Raw genomic sequence first — 20,491 nt, 5'->3', positions numbered from 1 at the left:
CCTTATTCAGTTAGTCAACAAAATTGGCTTTTTCAACATAGTAATGAATGGGGTCTTGCTCTTGCAGGATTTTCAGGTACCTTGGAACGCCATTACCCTGCTGATAAATTGATCCAATTCAGCAAACTTAACTCATATCTTTCCTTCTATAATTAGGCAACAGCCTGTTCCTCATGTACCTTTGGTTTTTACGGACGGTTCTTCTTCAGGAGTGGCTACTGTAATCATTGACCACGGAACAAACCTCGTTAAAGAAACTCCCTTGACTTCCGCTCAACGTGTTGAACTGTATGCTGTCATTATGTCTTTTAAACATTTGCCTTCTATATCTTTTCATTTGTTTTCTGATAGTAAATATCTTATTAGCTTGTGATTTCTTCTGGAGACTGCGAGCATAGGACATACTAATGACCCTGAATTATCATCCTCTTTTTGTTTGCTTCAACAGCTTATTCGTTCCCATGATGGTCCCGTTGCAGGTCTGTATATCCGTGCTCATTCTAACTTGCCTGGTCCATTGACTAAACTTAATGCGACTGCAGAGGTTTTAACTCGATCTAAACGTGATCTTTATCCTGTACATTTTCCTCCCAAGAATAGAGTTGAAGTTACTCCTCCTCCTCAATCTCTTTTCCCTAAAGCAGGACAGGTCCCAATTTACCGTACTCCTCCTTTCCGTTCATCATGCTGTCAAGAATGGCTAAGGTACTGCATTCATTATCTTCATACTCTTGATACTCATGGTCCATGTCCTGGACACCCTCATATTATGGTAAGTTATGATCAAACTGCTTCACAAGCAGCACAGCCGTTGCACGCTTTACACCGTCAGTCGGCGGCTACATTACACGCACAATTTTCCCTTACTGGTGAAGCCGCCCCACAAATTGTTAAGCAATGCCCACAATGCTTACCTCACCTTCCTGTTCCACATTATGTTGTTAATCCTCGTGGATTATTACCTAGACATTTATGGCAAATGGATGTTACTCGTATTCCGTCTTTTGGGAAATTACAGTTTGTTCATGTCACTATCGATACTTATTCTGGTTTCCTCTGTGCTACAGCACAGACCGGAGAAGCTACTAAACATGTTATCACTCATTTATTACACTGTTTTGCTTTCATGAACCTTCCCCAAATTATTAAAACAGATAATGGGCCCGCTGCTTTTGCAACATTTTGTAATTCATTACAAAATTACCCATATTACAGGCATTCCATATAACCCTCAAGGACAACGTATTATAGAACGTGCAAATAGATCTTTAAAGCTAACTATTGAAAAAATAAAAAGGGGGGAATTGTATAGAACAACGCCACATAACCTTATAAATCATGCTCTGTTTATTTTAAATGTTCTCACTGTTGACAAATTTGGCTGCTCTGCAGGGGGAAGGTTGGTGGCTGAGCCAAGATTGGCCTCTCAATCTCCGGAGGTCCTCTGGAAAGATCCGTTAACCAGCACTTGGCGTGGTCCTGATCCTGTGTTGATTTGGGGACGTGGTCACGTGTGTATCTTTCCCAGATCAGTGCCTGGACCTTGCTGGCTTCCTGAGTGCTTAGTCAAGCAAATAGATGGCTCGCCACAGCTCACCTAGTTCAGAAGATGAAGAAGCTCTGCACCTCTCCTGAAAATTTGACAGTGTTGATTCAGAAGAAGAAGAAGAAGAGGAGACCACTTGCCAGGACGACTCAAAGGAGTGCTGTTCCAACTTGGGGACAAATTAAACAACTGGTTTCATGAGCTCAAGAGTCAGTGAAACAACAGAATAATCCTGTTACACCTGTAACTTTATTTTTGGCTATGTTGGCAACCATTTCATGTGTTCCCTCTGTTAATGCAGCAACTGACTGGGCCTATGTACCTGATCCTCCACTATTACAACCCATATCTTGGTCTGAAGCAGAGTTTCCTGTATTTTACAATGATAACTGTTTATGGGCCTCTTATTGGGAATATAAAACAAACCAATATGTCTGTAAATTATACTAACTGGTTTAGTACCCATCCTGTCTGTCTTAGCCCATTGAATCTGGAAACTGGATGTGTAAAGGCTATTAGTTATGAGCATACAGATGTTTATGAGGGAACGGATCAATCAATTAGTTTGTCAGGCTCTCCAGGCATCCTTCGTTTTACAGGAACCAACATTACTCTTACATGCCCGGCTACCAGCCGACGAGAGGATCTTAAGGATACCATCATTTGGTATAAAATGGGCAAGCTATTAATATTAGAGGTCAAATCTCATACGCCTCACCACTTAGGGATTCCGCTATTACTATAGCCAAGGTTACAGGTGAAGATTCAGGAAATTATTTCTGTATGAAGCGTTTACTTGGAGGACAAGGGATACTTATAGCTGGACGTAAGGTTACTATGCTTAACAGAAAATCAAAAAATCAATTGCCTCCCCTTACGACCGTTAACTTTCCTGGATCCAATTTTGAACATTGCAATGCATCTTGGAATAATAACCAAATATGGTGTACTATAGATTATACCAAGGTGTCAATTCTTATCTCTTCTTTTCCCATCATAGATAGGTTTATCACATTTCAAAAGAACTGGGATATATGGAAACTAGCTCTAACTTATTCCAATACACCTGTTATAACTTGTGTTGCTCCTCCATATACACGTTTGTGTGGTTCTATTAACATTGGTAATTCTTCCAAAGGAGGATATAATATTAGCTGTGTTAATTGTATTTTTAGCAGTTGTATGTTCCCTTCTGCAGGAACGCAATCTGTGCTTATACTAAAGCAACCCATATATGTTATGGTGCCTGTACATCTGAGAGAACCTTGGTATGAAGATACTGGAGTACAGGCATGGGTGGAAGTCTCTAAAGCCTTGCAGAGGAGACGCTTTCTTGGGTGGCTAATAGTAAGTTTACTTGCGTCGGCTGCTCTGTCTGCTACCGTGGCTACTGCCGGTCTTGCTCTTTCACAGAGTATTCATCATGCTCACTTTGCTAATCAGTTATCTCAACATACCAGTCTTGCTTTATCTTTACAAAGTCACATATATTTACGGATTAATAACAAGTTAGATGAATTTAAAAACGCAATTTTGGGGATTGGAGATCAGATGGCAGCATTAAAATTGAGGATGCGTTTAGCTTGTCATGCAAAGTATACATGGATGTGTGTTACTCCTTAAAAGTACAGTGACTGTATTTGGGAATGGGAAAAAGTAAAAATGCATCTGCTGAGTGTTTGGTCAGATAATAATATTAGTCTTGATCTTAAGAAATTAAATGCTGAAATTCAGGATATACAAAATACACATCTTGATGATGTTTCGCCAGAAGATGTAATTCAAACTTTACTGGATCATTTAAAGTGGTTAAACCCTCAGTCTTGGATTACTGGAAGGTTGTCAGGATTTATTACCCTGGCCATAATTTGCCTATTATTGATAATAATCTTCTCATGTCTGTTTCGTATCCTCATGCAACAGTACACTACTCTCGGCACTAAACTTCATGGAATTATTTTGCAGCAAAAGTTAAAAAATAAAAAAGACCTGTGGGAAGCAGTCATCCTTGAGAGCAGGTAAGGACATGCCAGGCATGCCGCCGCTGCTCGAAGGGACTGTCCCTACTTGTTCCCCTCCTTGTTCCATTCCATGGGAGATAAATCACCAGGGCCCAGAGATCAGAAAGAATGTAAAATGAGACAAGCAAAGCTGTCTCCCCCCTGCACATGCAGGTTATTTTTGATGCTTCTGGGTTTATGGGTTTCCTCCCAGGGAAGTTAACCTTGAGCCGAGACAGTCTGTAGGTAATGTAAACCACCATCTGGCAACCTTCCTTTTTCTAGTCTAGATAATCTGCAACTGTAGCGCAATAAAATTTGCCTTGCAACCATCAATTGTCTTGGTCCTTCTGACCCCATTCTTCGGTGCTACTTCAGTTCCTTACCCCTTCCCTTCTGACCCTGGGCGGTGAAATCCTCTTTCTCCGGCTGGTCCGCGGCACACATGAATATATGTTTTTGTCTTGCTGTACTGCACCTGTGCTGTCTAGTAACAGATATTTTGTCTGCTAGTAGTGTTCTAGATTATGTCTTTCCAAAGCGCTGAGGCAGTGCACCTATTCTGTAGTTGCAGCTGATGCCTGAATGTAGCCTAGCTGACAAATTATTGATTAATAAGAACTTGAATTTCTCAAAGATTTGTACTGTTAACCAAAATCTGAGCAAGGAGTCTCAAATGTAATTCTTAGCCAGAATTACATGTTAATGAACCATTTAACAGTGTGAATCAAGGAACATCAGTGTAAGGATTTCTTTTAATTTATTTTTTACCTGCTTGAAATATCAGTTAAAGTTTGCCAGCTTGGTTGCAGATGAACGGACGTTTGAAGTTCACCAAACTACTTAATGTGGGATAGGATAATAGACTTCCAGCGCCCTCAAGGCTGTGACCTTGCAGCCATTTTACATAGCACATCCTCCTCCTATAGGGATGAACCTTTCCCTGGCCCGAAAAGTAGCAGCTCTGTTGAAGCTTTGCTTATTGTAATAGGATTTTGTTTCCAGGTTACATGTCTGTGGAAGACTTAATTCTGAATAGAGATATAGATATTACTGGAAACTAATTGTTTTTTCTATTATACTCTGCTTTATCAAAAAAGTAAAACATTTAAACTGTGCTACAGAAATTCAGAAGTTGTCTTGCAATCTTTAAACAATAAATGAATGAGTTGCCCTTAAAAAAAAAAAAGGATTAAGCAGTTAAGCTGTTGGTCCCACATCAGACAAATTTTCCTATACCTTCTGTCAATATTGTTAACAGAGACTGTTATTTTATTAATCCTTATGATCCCGTGATTCTTTCTTTCATGTTTCAGGGCACAGCAGGTGAGAGAGTGGATTTGTTAAGCTGGGTGGGTTTATCCTTCTTTTATGCGTTCATTCAATTTTATGTTCATTTACTTATTGTACACACATGGCAATAGAAGCTGCTAAAGCAATCATTGCTATTCTGCAAAACAACAAGGCACAGAAGCAGATGTCTTATTTCTGAGATTTCTCCCCCCAGGATTATTATGATTAAAGATCCTTTCCCCCCACTCCCTGGAGAGGACAAGGGGCTGCTCGCTGGAGGTTTTTTAATGACTTGGGGAAAGGCTCAAATATCCCCCCATTATGGTAATCCACCCCAGGGGCAAACCACACAAGAATATTATGAATTTATTTTATTGTTCTATCCTTGCAAAGGTAATACTCAGCTCATTAGAATATGAAAACTATACTGTCAAATTTCAGAATTACATGGATGAAGAAAATCACCAGTGGCATCATATCACGTGTGTTATAGTTGTATTTACTATATTGACTATGTTAACTATGTTGTGTTAACAACATATTGTATAACTATATATTGAAAAGGCAAAATGCTGTAACTTATTTCAGAAAAAATAATTATGTTGGCAAACCCCAAATTGTACACTGTAGACAGGTCCTAGGAAAAGAAGATTTAATTCATAGTGGACAAGAGGTTAGCTTCTGTTTTCAGCCATGTGCTATTTCAAGAATTAAACGTCATGAGTAATACAGGATATAAGAGGAATAGTCTAAAGACGGAAAAGCACATTTTGATTAGGAAAGAGAATTTAAGGCTTAAGTCTTTTTTTTTTAAGGAAAACTGCCTTATTACTATGAGATAAGAAAATTGTTTCCTTCTTTTCTTCCTTGCTTTCTTCTTTTTCTTTTTTTTAACCTTTTTAATTTTGGATATTTGACCTCTAAGCTGAGATGACTGAAAATGCCTCCTCTGGGCATCAACATTTTTGAAAGACTTTTTCCCCCTCCCTAAGGGCTATTTGTCTCTTGGAGGCATTGCCTACATTACTCACCAAGAGGCAAGCATTTGTTCTTGCACTAAATGCTGACATCTCCTGATCAGAGGGAAGCTGCAAAGTAGAAGAATTGAAGGTCAATATGTTGATAGTGGTCTCAAGAGCATTGATGTACATTTGTGTATTGGGGAAGGGGAGAGAAGCTTGAGAGTGGGCCAGTGGGGAGGGGTAAATATTTTGTGATCCTGTCTACCTATGGGCTTATAAAGTTTACAGCTGCATTAGGAGGACAAGCATTACCATTAGCATGAAAAGTAGGGCAGACCTCAGTTGCAAAAGCTTCTAGCCATACACATAGGGCAATACGTAAATGATACACCTTATTGCATTCACCCATTCACCCTCCCCTGTTCATGCTAATTGGAAATTTCAATCCATTTCAGAGAAGTAACACAACTATCGATCATTTTCCCTGGCACAAATCTTCCTAGAGCTCATGCACTAGCCCATGTGTCTTAGATTTAATATCTGATCACTAGCTGGATTGAAGCCAAGAGGTGGTTCCCAAAGTTGCTGCACATTAGAATCACCTGGGGAACTCTGAGACCTCCCTGTGCCCAGGCTCCTCCCTAGACCTTCTGAATCAAAATCTCTGGGGCTGGGAACCAGACACCAGTGTTTTTCTTAAAAGCTCTTTAGGTAATTCAAATGAGCAGCAAAGCTTGAGAAGCAGCCCGATAACGGGAACAAACTTATTTCACACAGATAAAGTGGGGCAATTCATATGTTAAAAGAACATGAATATATGTCCATGCCTCTCTCACGCTTTGTCACAGTTTACCCTTCCCCCTCCCCATATCCTCAAGTCTGTTCTCTAGTAAGTCTGTGTCTTTATTCCTGTTTTACCCCTAGGTTCTTCATGACATTTTTTTTTCTTAAATCCATATGTATGTGTTAGCATACGGTATTTGTCTCTCTCTTTCTGACTGACTTCTACACTGTTGGTGGGGATGTAAATTGGTGCAACCACTATGGAAAACACTATGACAGTTCCTCAAAAAGCTAAAAATAGAGCTACCATATGATCCAGCAATCTTACTCCTGGGCAAATATCTGGACAAAACTATAATTCGAAAACATACATGCACCCCTATGTTCACAGCAGCACTATTTATAATAGCCAAGACATGCAAACAACCTAAATGTCCACTCACAGATGAATGGATAAAGAAGATGTGATATATATAAAATGGAATACTACTCAGCTATAAAAAAGAATGAAATAATGCCATTTGCAGCAACATGGCTGGACCTAGAGACTATTATACTAAATGAAGTAAGTGAGAAGGAGAAAGACAAATACCATATGATACCACTTATATGTGGAATCTAGAATATGATACAAATGAACTTATCCATGAAACAGAAACAGACTCACAGACATAGCACACAAACTTGTGGTTCCCGAGGGGAAGGGGGAGGTGGGGGAGTGATGGATTGGGAGTTTGGGATTAGCAGAGGTAACCTATTATATATATGATGGATAAACAACAAGGTCCTACTGTATAGTACAGGGAACTATAGTCAATGTCCTGTAATTAACCATAATGGAAAAGAATATGAAAAATTATATATATGTATAACTGAATCACTTTGTTGTACAGCATAAACTAACACAACATTGTATATCAACTATACTTCAGTAAAATAAATTTTTTAAAAAAGGAAAAACATGAATATATATATATACTTATAGATATATATATATATTTCTTTTTTTCCTCTTTATTCTGTTTGTGTTTCAAATAGGCTTTTTTTTTTCCTTCTGCAAAAAGCGTTATTGTTTCCATTTGGTCCAAGGCTTGGGAGAGGGCTCCAGGGCGGTTACAAAGCTGCCTAGTAGCTGCAGAGCAGGGCTTCAGGCAGAAGCTCTGATGCCAGAGGGGCTCCTCAGAGGCGGCTGGACTTCAGAGACTCCTGTTTGTGCTCGAGGGTGAGCCTTTCAAAGAGATACTCGCCCAGCACAGCCTGCGGACCAGCCAGCCTGCGGAGGTTGGTCAGGTGGTCGCCCATCTTCTTGATGAGTTTCACCTCCTCCTCCAGGAAGCGGCTCTCCAGGAAGTCACAGAGGTGGGAGTCTGCGCGGGCGGAACCCAGGGCGCGCAGATCTGATAGTGCCTGGTGCAGGCTCTTCCCCCTAAGAATGGCAGCTTCCACAGCGTCCTGGGTTTTACCCCACTCATCTTGAGAAGGCTTCCGCGCATCCTGGAAGAGGGCGCGGCCACAGCACTGGTTTTGCATTTTCAAGAGACGCTGGGCGCCCTCACACTTCTCCTCAGCCAGTTGGCGAAAAATGTGGCCCACACTGTCCAGAGTCCCATTGTTGCTGTCGAAATAGAAGCTCAGAGAGAGGTAAGTGTCCCCAGATGCATGTTGAACAGGCGGTGGACGGCGGCCTCCACCTCGATGGAATAATTCTGACGAACCTGGGAACTCGTGGTTGATCAGTGATAAGGAGCTAAGCTCAAAAAACGGTGTTGGCCTGTCCTGGAGGCTGAGGATAGCTGAGTGGCTGATTCCAAAGGTTGCGACAGGAAGAAAGGTTGGAGGGTGGTCGGGGGCTGGAGCAAGGAGCGTCCCTGGGTCTGTTCATTCCAAACACTGTTGAAGCAAAAGACAGAACTGCAGGACTGCCGAGCGCACTGCCTCAAATAGGCTTTGATATAAATGAACAAGAAGTCCAAGCAAGGACAAAACTTACCCTTCCCCCCACCAAAATAGCTGGCGATACTAGAATCTAGACCTGGGAAGGGATTCTTCCATTACTTTCTGAACATTCCAAGCCACTAGAGCAGTGGTTCTCAAAGTATGGTCACCTTGTAACCAAGCAGTACCCTATGGGGCCTTCCTAGGACAGACCCATCCCCCATATCCACTGCTGTAGTTCCTCTCTGAAGTACTCAGATAATAGTATCTCAGGCATATTTCTTGAGTTTTCAGATGCTAAAAACCACCACCCAATGGAAGAAATTAACGCCTTGATGATCATGAGCACGTAGCCCCCAGACCTTCTGGCACCTAAGGATGGATAATGTTACCTGCCCTGTGGCCTCAACATCAACCAATCAGAGAATTGTGCACGAGCTGATCACATTCCCTGGGACGTCCCTCCCTCACCTGGCCTTTAAAAATGCTTTGCTGAAATCCTTTGGAGATTTCAGGGTGTTTTGGAACTCGGGCCACCCCTCTCCTTGCTCGATCCTGCAATAAACCTTTCTCTGCTCCAGACTCCAGCCTTTAGGTTTGTTTGGCCTCACTGTGCTTCAGACAGACGAACCTGCATTCGGTAACAACCTGACCAGTTTTACCAGCGTCCCCTGATAATGTGTCAGATATTCAAGTTTTAGGGCCCTGTCCCAGCCCTATGGAATCAGCAACTCTGGTGGGGCTCAGTGATCTCTGTTATAACAGGCCCTCCAGATGATTTTTATTCACCTTAAAGTTTGAAAATATCTGCATTGTCAGCTGGCCAAAGCGTCCACCAGCAGGTGAAGGGGATTGGTGCCTGGAAAAGATAGGGACCAGCCAAGGCAAGTACAGCAGCATTTGCTGTGGTAGTAATGGAGAATGCCTTTTCTCCACTGGTTGGCACAGACTAGGATCTGGGAGCAGTGGCAGGGTTATTTAGGATGCTTTACATTTCAATGTAGAGGGACCGCTGTCCTGGTTTGCCAGGGACTTCCCCTGAGTGAGCACTTAAAATCTCATCCTGGCAAACCCCTTAGCCCTGGGTTTGAAAAACGTAGGGAATAACATGAAATTTAGGGGAAACATGATCTAGGTTTTGGGCAAGTCACAAGTGCTAATTAAAGCTAAGCAAGTATGGACAACACTAGCGTTCTTTAGCCCTTTGCGGGGAGGTAAATCTGATTGGGTGAAAGGACTTATTGTTAAGAGATCTTTGTAGAAACATCCCCTTCTGCTTAGTCCGCTGTTTCTCAGTTCTGGCTAGACATTGGCATCGTCTGAGGAGATTTAAAATGATTTTATTGGTCTACGATGACCAACCGTCAGTGTGAGGGTTTTTAAAAAGTGCTTCAAATGATTCTAATGCACAACCAAATTTAGGTGCCACTGCTTAAGCTTTTGAACCGCTGCTGCATATTTGCACCTCATCTTCCTATGAGAATATCCAACTGTAGTTGAGGTTTGTTTTTTTTTCTTTTTCTAACTGTCTTATAAGATTTACTGTCTTAAATAAGGTTGAATGTACAGAAAATCTTGCTAGTCCATCTGGTATAGCTGGATACTTAGAATAATATAGTTAAGATATATACCATTTAAGTATTGTGACTGGCCTTTTTTGAAATTAACATATGCATTGAATTAGTATGTTCTCTTTTGAAGTTGTTATGTTGGGGAGCTATACCTCTAATCTGCCATTACTAAATATCTGGACACCTCTTATTAGGAATTGCTTTTAGAAATCTTTAGGGATTAAAACCAAGATTGCTGTATTATTTGTACTGGAACCACAAAAACCTCACAGAGTTCCCCCGCTGTACCTTCTACCCCCATCTCTAACCCTTGGCAACTTCTAAACTGTTCTCCATCTCCACGGTTTTGTTATTTTAAGAAAAATATGTAAACATAATCATGAATTACTTAATCTTCGGAGATCGGCTTTTCAAAATTTTTCCCTCGGCATCATTCCCTTGAAGTTCATTTCAATTTTTGCATATATTAATAATTTGTTCCAGAAACTTTCGGGAAGATGGCAGAAGAGTAAGACGCGGAGATCACCTTCCTCCCCACAGATACACCAGAAATACATCTACGCGTGGAACAACTCCGAAGACCTCAGACCTCCCAAAAGGCAAGGAACCCCCCACGTACCTGGTTAGGGCAAAAGAAAAAACTAAACAGAGACAAAAGGATAGGGACGGGTCCTGCACCAGCGGGACAGAGCTGTGAAGGAGGAAAAGTGTCCACACACTAGGAGCCCCTTCGCGGGCGGAGACTTCGGGTGGCAGAGTGGGGGAGCTTGGGAGCCACGGAGGAGAGCACAGCAACAGGGGTGCGGAGGGCAAAGCGGAGAGATTCCAGCGCAGAGGATCGGGCCGAACGGCACTCACCAGCCGAGAGGCTTGTCTGCTCACCCGCCGGGGCGGGCGGGGCTGGGAGCTGAGGCTCCGGCTTCTGTCGGAGCGCCGGGAGAGGACTGGGGTTGGCGGCGTGAGCACAGCCTGCAGGGCGTTGGTGCGCCGCGGCTAGCCGCGAGGGAGTCCGAGGAGGGGTCTGGACCTGCCGAATAGGCAAGAGACTTTTTCTTCCCTCTTTGATTCCTGGTGCGCGAGGAGAGGGAGAACGCTGCTTGGGAGAGCTCCAGGGACGGGCGCGAGCCGCGGCTAAAAGTGCGGAGCCCAGAGACGGACATGAGACGCTAGGGCCGCTGCTGCCGCCACCAGGAGGCCTGTGTGCAAACACAGGTCACTGTCCACACCCCCATCCGGGGAGCCTGTGCAGCCCGCCACTGCCAGGGTCCCAGGATCCAGGGACAACTCCCCCGGGAGAACGCACGGCGCACCTCAGGCTAGCAACGTCACGCCGGCCTCTGCCGCCGCAGGCCCGCCCCACACTCCGTGACCCTCCCTACCCCGCCCCCCCCCCCCCCCCCCCCCCCCCCGCGGCCTGAGTGAGCCAGAGCCTCCGAATCAGCGGCTCCTTTAACCCCGTCCTGTCTGAGCAAAGAACAGACGCCCTCCGGCGACCTACACGCACAGGCGGGGCCAAATCCAAAGCTGAGCCCCTGGGAGCTGTGAGAACAAAGAAGCGAAAGGGAAATCTCTCCCAGCAGCCTCAGAAGCAGCGGATTAAAGCTCCACAGTCAACTTGATGTACCCTGCATCTGTGGAATGCATGAATAGACAACGAATCATCCCAAATTAAGGAGCCCTGTGGATGAAAGGCTCTTGGTGCTGCAGCCAGGAGTCAGTGCTGTGCCTCTGAGGTGGGAGAGCCAACTTCAGGACACTGGTCCACAAGAGGCCTCCCAGCTGCACATAATGTCAAACAGCGAAAATCTCCCAGAGATCTCCATCTCAACGCCAGCACCCAGCTTCACTCAACGACCAGCAAGCTACAGTGCTGGACATCCTATGCCAAACAACTAGCAAGACAGGAACACAACCCCACCCATTAGCAGAGAGGCTGCCCAAAATCATAATAAGTCTACAGACACCCCAAAACACACCACCAGACGTGGACCTGCCCACCAGAAAGACAAGATCCAGCCTCATCCACCAGAACACAGGCACTAGTACCCTCCACCAGGAAGCCTACACAACCCACTGAACCAACCTTAGCCACTGGGGACAGACACAAAAAATAACAGGAACTACGAACCTTCAGCCTGCAAAAAGGAGACCCCAAACACAGTAAGATAAGCAAAAGGAGAAGACAGAAAAACACACAGCAGATGAAGGAGCAAGATAAAAACCCACGAGACCTAACAAATGAAGAGGAAATAGGCAGTCTACCTGAAAAAGAATTCAGAATAATGATAGTAAAGATGATCCAAAATCTTGGAAATAGAATAGACAAAATGCAAGAATCAGTTAACAAGGACCTAGAAGAACTAAAGGTGAAACAAACAATGATGAACACATTAAATGAAATTAAAAATACTCTAGATGGGATCAATAGCAGAATAACTGAGGCAGAAGAACGGATAAGTGACCTGGAAGATAAAATAGTGGAAATAACTACTGCAGAGCAGAATAAAGAAAAAAGAATGAAAAGAACTGAGGACAGTCTCAGAGACCTCTGGGACAACATTAAACGCACCAACATTCGAATTATAGGGGTTCCAGAAGAAGAAGAGAAAAAGAAAGGGACTGAGAAAATATTTGAAGAGATTATAGTTGAAAACTTCCCTAATATGGGAAAGGAAATAGTTAATCAAGTCCAGGAAGCACAGAGAGTCCCATACAGGATAAATCCAAGGAGAAATATGCCAAGACACATATTAATCAAACTGTCAAAAATTAAATACAAAGAAAACATATTAAAAGCAGCAAGGGAAAAACAACAAATAACACACAAGGGAATCCCCATAAGGTTAACAGCTGATCTTTCAGCAGAAACTCTGTAAGCCAGAAGGGAGTGGCAGGACATATTGAAAGTGTTGAAGGAGAAAAACCTGCAGCCAAGACTACTCTACCCAGCAAGGATCTCATTCAGATTTGATGGAGAAATTAAAACCTTTACAGACAAGCAAAAGCTGAGAGAGTTCAGCACCACCAAACCAGCTCTACAACAACTGCTAAAGGAACTTCTCTAGGCAAGAAACACAAAAGAAGGAAAAGACCTACAATAACGAACCCAAAACAATTAAGAAAATGGGAATGGGAACACACATATCGATAATTACCTTAAATGTAAATGGACTAAATGCTCCCACCAAAAGACACAGATTGGCTGAATGGATACAAAAACAAGACGCATATATTTGCTGTCTACAAGAGACCCACTTCAAACCTAGAGACACATACAGACTGAAAGTAAGGGGATGGAAAAAGGTATTTCATGCAAATGGAAACCAGAAGAAAGCTGGAGTAGCAATTCTCATATCAGACAAAATAGACTTTAAAACAAAGACTATTAGAAGAGACAAAGAAGGACACTACATAATGATCAAGGGATCGATCCAAGAAGAAGATATAACAATTGTAAATATTTATGCACCCAACATAGGAGCACCTCAATACATAAGGCAAATACTGACAGCCATAAAAGGGGAAATCGACAGTAACACATTCATAGTAGGGGACTTTAACACCCCACTTTCACCAATGGACAGATCATCCAAAATGAAAATAAATAAGGAAACACAAGCTTTAAATGATACATTAAACGAGATGGAGTTAATTGATATTTATAGGACATTCCATCCAAAAACAACAGAATACACATTTTTCTCAAGTGCTCGTGGAACATTCTCCAGGATAGATCATATCTTGGGTCACAAATCAAGCCTTGGTAAATTTAAGAAAATTGAAATTGTATCAAGTATCTTTTCCGACCACAACGCTATGAGACTCGATATCAATTACAGGAAAAGATCTGTAAAAAAATACAAACACATGGAGGCTAAACAATACACTACTTAATAACGAAGTGATCACTGAAGAAATCAAAGAGGAAATCAAAAAATACCTAGAAACAAATGACAATGGAGACACGACGACTCAAAATCTATGGGATGCAGCAAAAGCAGTTCTAAGAGGGAAGTTTATAGCAATACAATCCTACCTTAAGAAACAGGAAACATCTCAAATAAACAACCTAACCTTGCACCTAAAGCAATTAGAGAAAGAAGAACAAAAAACCCCCAAAGTTAGCAGAAGGAAAGAATTCATGAAAATCAGATCAGAAATAAATGAAAAAGAAATGAAGGAAATGATAGCAAAGATCAATAAAACTAAAAGCTGGTTCTTTGAAAGGATAAACAAAATTGATAAGCCATTAGCCAGACTCACCAAGAAAAAAAGGGAGAAGACTCAAATCAATAGAATTAGACATGAAAAAGGAGAAGTAACAACTGACACTGCAGAAATACAAAAGATCATGAGAGATTACTACAAGCAACTCTATGCCAATAAAATGGACAACCTGGAAGAAATGGACAAATTCTTAGAAAGGCACAACCTGCCAAGACTGAATCAGGAAGAAATAGAAAATATGAACAGACCAATCACAAGCACTGAAATTGAAACTGTCACTAAAAATCTTCCAACAAGCAAAAGCCCAGGACCAGATGGCTTCACAGGCGAATTCTATCAAACATTTAGAGAAGAGCTATCACCTATCCTTCTCAGACTCTTCCAAAATATAGCAGAGGGAGGAACACTCCCCAACTCATTCTACGAGGCCACCATCACCCTGATACCAAAACCAGACAAGGATGTCACAAAGAAAACTACAGGCCAATATCACTGATGAACATAGATGCAAAGATCCTCAACAAAATACTAGCAGACAGAATCCAACAGCACATTAAATGGATCATACACCATGATCAAGTGGGGTTTATTCCAGGTATGCAAGGATTCTTCAATATATGCAAATCAATCAACGTGATACACCATATTAACAAATTGAAGGAGAAAAACCATATGATCATCTCAATAGATGTAGAGAAAGCTTTTGACAAAATTCAACACCCATTTATGATAAAAACCCTGCAGAAAGTAGGCATAGAGGGAACTTTCCTCAACATAATAAAGGCCATATATGACAAACCCACAGCCAACATCATCCTCAATGGTGAAAAACTGAAAGCATTTCCACTAAGATCAGGAACAAGACAAGGTTGCCCACTCTCACCACTCTTATTCAACATAGCTTTGGAAGTTTTAGCCACAGCAATCAGAGAGAAAAGGAAATAAAAGGAATCCAAATTGGAAAAGAAGAAGTAAAGCTGTCACTGTTTGCAGATGACATGATACTATACATAGAGAATCCTAAAGATGCTACCAGAAAACTACTAGAGCTGATCAATGAATTTGGTAAAGTAGCAGGATACAAAATTAATGCACAGAAATCTCTGGCATTCCTATACACTAAGGATGAAAAATCTGAAAGTGAAATCAAGAAAACACTCCCATTTACCATTGCAACAAAAAGAATAAAATATCTAGGAACAAACCTACCTAAGGAGACAAAAGACCTGTATGCAGAAAATTATAAGACACTGATGAAAGGAATTAAAGATGATACAAATAGATGGAGAGATATACCATGTTCTTGGATTGGAAGAATCAACATTGTGAAAATGACTCTACTACCCAAAGCAATCTATAGATTCAATGCAATCCCTATCAAACTACCACTGGCATTTTTCACAGAACTAGAACAAAAAATTTCACAATTTGTATGGAAACACAAAAGACCCCGAATAGCCAAAGCAATCTTGAGAACGAAAAACGGAGCTGGAGGAATCAGGCTTCCTGACTTCAGACTATACTACAAAGCTACAGTAATCAAGACATTATGGTACTGGCACAAAAACAGAAAGATAGATCAATGGAACAGGATAGAAAGCCCAGAGATAAACCCACGCACATATGGTCACCTTATCTTTGACAAAGGAGGCAGGAATGTACAGTGGAGAAAGGACAGCCTATTCAATAAGTGCTGGGTAAACTGGACAGCTACATGTCAAAGTATGAGATTAGATCACTCCCTAACACCATACACAAAAATAAGCTCAAAATGGATTAAAGACCTAAATGTAAGGCCAGAAACTATCAAACTCTTAGAGGAAAACATAGGCAGGACAGTCTATGACATAAATCACAGCAAGGTCCTTTTTGATCCACCTCCTAGAGAAATGGAAATAAAAACAAAAGTAAACAAATGGGACCTAATGAAACTTAAAAGCTTTTGCGCAGCAAAGGAAACCATAAAGAAGACCAAAAGACAACCCTCAGAATGGGAGAAAATATTTGCAAATGAAGCAACCGACAAAGGATTAATCTCCAAAATTTATAAGCAGCTCATGCAGCTTAATAACAAAAAAACAAACAACCCAATCCAAAAATGGGCAGAAGACCTAAATAGACATTTCTCCAAAGAAGATACACAGACTGCCAACAAACACATGAAAGAATGCTCAACATCACTAATCATTAGAGAAATGCAAATCAAAACTACAATGAGATATCATCTCACACCTGTCAGAATGGCCATCATCAAAAAATCTACAAACAATAAATGCTGGAGAGGGTGTGGAGAAAAGAGAACCCTCTTACACTGTTGGTGGGAATGTAAATTGATACAGCCACTGTGGAGAACAGTATGGAGGTTCCTTAAAAAGCTACAAATAGAACTACCATATGACCCAGCAATCCCACTATGGGGCATATACCCTGAGAAAACCATAATTCAAAAAGAGTCATGTACCAAAATGTTCATTGCAGCTCTATTTACAATAGCCCAGAGATGGAAACAACCTAAGTGTCCATCATCGGATGAATGGATAAAGAAGATGTGGCACATATATACAATGGAATATTACTCAGCCATAAAAAGAAACGAAATTGAGCTATTTGTAATGAGGTGGATAGACCTAGAGTCTGTCATACAGAGTGAAGTAAGTCAGAAAGAGAGAGACAAATACCGTATGCTAACACATATATATGGAATTTAAGAAAAAAAAATGTCATGAAAAACCTAGGGGTGAAACAGGAATAAAGACACAGACTTACTAGAGAATGGACTTGAGGCTATGGGGAGGGGGAAGGGTAAACGGTGACAAAGCGAGAAAGAGGCATGGACATATATACACTACCAAACGTAAGGTAGATAGCTAGTGGGAAGCAGCCACATAGCACAGGGAGATCAGCTCGGTGCTTTGTGACTGCCTGGAGGGGTGGGATAGGGAGGGTGGGAGGGAGGGAGACGCAAGCGGGAAGAGATATGGGAACATATGTGTATATATAACTGATTCATTTTGTTGTGAAGCTGAAACTAACATACCATTGTAAAGCAATTATACTCCAATAAAGATGTTAAAAAAATAATTTGTTCCTTTTTGTTGCTCGGTAGTATTTTATCATCAGATTTTATCACAATTTGTTTCAACATTCATCCACTGAAAGACATTTGAGTAGTTGCCAGTTTTTGGCTATTATAAATAAAACTGCTATGAACATTTATGTGTAAGTTTCTGTGGGAACTTAATTAAGTTTTTGTTTCTTTTGGATAAATGCTCAAGAGTACAATTACTGCGTTGTAGGGTGAATCTACTTTTAGGATTAAAAGAGACTGTCAAGCTGTTGATCAGAGTGGCTAAACCATTTTATTTTCCCACCAGTGATGTGATATAATTTTTCTATGTACTCGCCAGCATTTGATGTTGTCACTATACTTTAATTTTAGTTACTCTCTGACATCTCATTATGGTCTTAACTTGCATTTCCCTAATGGCTAATGATGCTGAGCATCTTTTCATGTGCTCCTTTGCCGTGTGTATATTCTATTCCATGAAATGTCTGTTCCTGTCTTCTGCCTATTTTCTAGTTGGATTTTTTTAAGTTGTTTGGAGAGTTCTTTGTATATTATAGATACAAGTCATTTGTCTCATATGGGATTTTCAAATATGTTTTCCTACTGTGTAATTTGAGTTTTCATCCACTTAAAAGGATCTTCTATGAAGCATTTTTAACTCATTTTGATGAGATCCAATTTATCAGTTTTTGCCTTTATTGATCATACTTTTGGTGTCAAGTCTAAGAATTATTCCCCTTGTTCTAGATGCCAAACATTTTCTCCTATTTTTTTTCTAAAAATGCCCTGCTTTTACATTTAAGATTATGATCCACTTTGATTTAATTTTTGTGTAAGGTGTGGAGGTTAAGGTTCATTTTTTGTTTGTTTTTGTCGAGGGATGTCCAACTGTTTCAGTACCATTTTTTGAAAAGTCTATTCTTCCTTGATAGCTTTTGCACTGCTGTCAAAAACAAGTTATATGTATTTATGTCAGTCTATTTCTGGGTTCTCTATTCCATTCCATTGATCTATGTATCTACCCTCCATCATTACTGCAAAATCTTGAAATTGGGTAGATTAATTCCTCCCATTTTCATCTTCCTTTACAAGTTGTTTTAGCTATTCTTCAGCCTCTTCTTACCATATAAATCTTAGAATAAGCTTGTCTATATCCACAGAAACCTTGAGGGCATTTTAAGAGTAATTGTGTTAAGCCTCTTAACTTGGGGAGAATTGACATCTTTACCATGTTGTGTTTTCTAATCCATGAACAAGGTATGTCTCCCTATTTGTTTGGGACTTAAAAATTTTTCTTCATCAGCATTTTGTAATTTTCAGTATAGAGGTCCTATAAATGTCTTATTGGGCTTATATTTAGGTATTTATTTAGGTCAGTTGTAAGTGGCATCACATATTTTTATTTAAGCTTCTACACATTTGTTATTAATATATAATTTGATAAAATCGTGGTGATCTTGTACTCTAAATCATTTACAAACTAATATTATTTCTCAAGCTTTTTGTGGATTCCTTGGTATTTTCTCCATTTAGATTATCATCTCATCTTCAGATACAGACAGTTTTACTTTTCCTTATTCAGTATAATAGGATATATTACTATTCAACATTCAGTAGGATATGTTCCTTCCTATGCAACGTAGTAGGAATAGTCCTTTTATCTTTTAAATAAACTTTTTAAAAATTTAACTTTTAAATTTATGTATTTATTTATTTTTGCTTTATTTTCTTACTAGACCCTCCAGTGATATATTTAATACAAGTGGTGAGAGCAGATATCGGTGCCTTGTTTCTGATCTTACAGAGAAAGCATCCAGTCTTCCACAGTTAAATATCATGTCGGTATAGGTTGTTTGTAGATCATCTTTATGAGTTTCAGTATGCTCCTTTTCTATTCCTAGTTTGCTTGGAGTTTTTTTTTCTTCTTTTTTTAAAATCATGAATGGGATTGGATTTTGTCAAATGCTTTCTCTGCATTAATGGATAGGATCACATGACTTTTCCCCCTTAATCTATTGGATATGGTGGATTACACTGTTTAATTTTCAAATATTTAACCAACTTTGCATAACTGGAATAAATCCCACTTGGTCATGGTATATTATTCTTTTCATATATTTCTGGATTTAATTTGCTAATATTTGGCTGAGGGTTTTTCAGCCAATTTCATAAAAAATATTGGTCTGTAGGTTTCTTCTTTCTATACTATCCCTGTCTGGTTTTGGTATCAAGGTAATACTGGCTTCATAAAATTAATTAGAAACTGTCCCCTCTACTTCTATTTCTTATCAAATCATGTAAAATTAGTGTTAATTCTTTAAGTCTTGGGTAAAAGTGAAACATCTAAGCCTGAACATTTCTTTTGGGAGTTTTTAAATGAAAAACCAGTGTTTCTAATGGTTACAGGAAAATTGAGATTATCTATTTCATCTTGGCTGAGTTTTGGTAGTTTTGGGTGTAGAAACATTGGCCCATTTCATCTACATTTTTGAATTTATAGTGTAGACTTGTTCATAATAACTTGTCCTTCATTAACCTGCAGGATATGTCATGGTATCCCTGGTTGCATTTCTGATATCTGTGATTTGTGCCATCTCTCTGTTTATCTTTATCAGTCTTGCTAGATCTTTATTGGTTAGATTGCTTATTTCAAAGAACCAGCCTTTTGTTTCATTGATTTCCCCCATTTTCCTGTTTTCAGTTTCATGGATTTCTGTTTCATCTTTATTATTTCCTTCTTTCTGCTTGTTTAGTGTTTTTTCCTCTTCCTTTTTTACTATTTTAATATAGAAAATTAGATTATTGCTTTGAAATATTTTCTTTCCCAATTTAGTGCTATAAACTTCCCTTTCAGCATTGCTTTCACTTCATTCCGCAAACTTTGATCTGTTATATCTCCATTTTCTTTTATTCTATGCATTTAAAAATTTTTTCCTTGATGCTGTCTTTTTTACCCATGAGTTATTTGGAAGTGTGATGTTTAGTTTTCATGTGATTGAAGGTTTTCCTGTTGTCTTTCTCTTATTGATTTCTAGTCTGATTCCATTATGGCTAGAGAACATACTCTCTATGATTTTAATTCTTTTAAATCTGCTAATGTTTTTTTA

General features: G+C 40.1%; 1 protein-coding gene and 1 pseudogene across 3 annotated transcripts in view; both read right to left on the bottom strand.

Annotated features, from left to right (window-relative positions):
• LOC132517307 (UDP-N-acetylglucosamine--peptide N-acetylglucosaminyltransferase 110 kDa subunit-like) overlaps positions 1 to 20,491 on the bottom strand; it is a 252,303-nt gene that overhangs the window by 130,300 nt on the left and 101,512 nt on the right. The window lies entirely within an intron of this gene.
• LOC132518432 (ferritin light chain-like) overlaps positions 7,657 to 20,491 on the bottom strand; it is a 31,911-nt pseudogene continuing 19,076 nt past the window's right edge.

This window comes from Lagenorhynchus albirostris, chromosome 3 (genome assembly GCF_949774975.1).
Source record: "Lagenorhynchus albirostris chromosome 3, mLagAlb1.1, whole genome shotgun sequence".
NCBI classification, from domain to species: Eukaryota; Metazoa; Chordata; class Mammalia; order Artiodactyla; family Delphinidae; genus Lagenorhynchus; species Lagenorhynchus albirostris.
This window is presented reverse-complemented; position numbering and strand designations above follow the sequence as displayed.